General features: G+C 35.5%; 1 long non-coding RNA gene across 1 annotated transcript; it reads right to left on the bottom strand.

Moving 5' to 3' along the window:
* Positions 1 to 279: 279 nt before the first annotated feature.
* On the bottom strand, positions 280 to 799 carry LOC113286117. Its single transcript, XR_003329112.1, has 3 exons — positions 737 to 799; positions 541 to 622; positions 280 to 413 (listed from the first exon to the last, which is right to left on the bottom strand). It is a non-coding gene; the product is annotated as an uncharacterized LOC113286117 (long non-coding RNA).
* Positions 800 to 1,130: the final 331 nt, after the last annotated feature.

Raw genomic sequence — 1,130 nt, 5'->3', positions numbered from 1 at the left:
AACAATATCTTTTTAATTTTTGTCCATTTAAACAGTATCAAAATGTACAAGTCTTTTTCACCCAAAAAATGTTGATTTTGATCTTTTTAACCAATTTTGTGATTCTTTTATTGACTAACCTTCACAGCAGATACCGCATAATTGTTACTTATGTGCAGTTGGAAGCTAGACATAGTAGGGAAGAAAACTGGCTTAACAGTTTGATCAGTATCTCCGCCCATCCATACTGGATTCTCAAGAAAATAATCATAAGCATATTCTAACAGCTTAACGATCCTCGTCGGCTCTCTGTGTGTAGAACTACCAATGTGGTAGATAATATTGTTGCCACCCCGAGAGAAAATAATATTATTTGTTTTTCCGTGATTTACCATTGCCATTATTATAGAATTTACCACCATATCTCCTGGGATCTGTTTCATCAAATCATATGCAGAGTTTCCATTAGCAAATCGCTCATGGGATCTGATCTCAAAATATATAAAATGCCTGAGTATAATTTGATTATGCATCAACTAGAGCTAATGAGGCTTAACTTACAATGTCAAAGAATGACTCATAGTCCCCAAGAAAACAAGGTAACTTCCCTTTTCCAACACTGATCACCATGGGGTCAAGAGCTCTGCAGATTACAGCCAACAAAACAATGCATATCGTTCATTATCAGTTTGAATTAAGTTGGGGGAAAGTGTTGGATTACCAACAAAATAAAGTATTTTGTTGTGACTTGACTTACTTGAATCCTTCTATCCATCCAGGAAATGGATCTCTGTAAGTACTGGTTACAGCCGTAGGCCTTGTGATAACAACGGGAAAGTTTCTGTTCAAGTGTCGACCAATTGTAATTTCCCCCAATGCCTTTGTAAATGCATATGTGTTTGCCCATCCATAGAATTTAGCTCTGTTCACAACACCAGGATAGCAACAAACTGAAAGAAGTCATAGTTACAAACAAGGCATTTGTGCACGAAGTAGGCTTAGTTTGGTATTGTTGCGGCTTTTATAAAAGCACTTTTCTGCTGTGCATTGTTGTGTTGTGCCGTGGGGAAAAAGCAGTAATTTGATTGGTAAAATATTAGTTAAAATTAAAGCTAATTAAAAAAATAATTAAAGTATGTTTGATAAGAATA

The sequence above is a fragment of the Papaver somniferum genome, chromosome 6, assembly GCF_003573695.1.
Source record: "Papaver somniferum cultivar HN1 chromosome 6, ASM357369v1, whole genome shotgun sequence".
NCBI lineage: Eukaryota > Viridiplantae > Streptophyta > Magnoliopsida > Ranunculales > Papaveraceae > Papaver > Papaver somniferum.
Note: the sequence above shows the minus strand (reverse complement) of the source record. Positions and strands in the feature narration are given on the sequence as shown.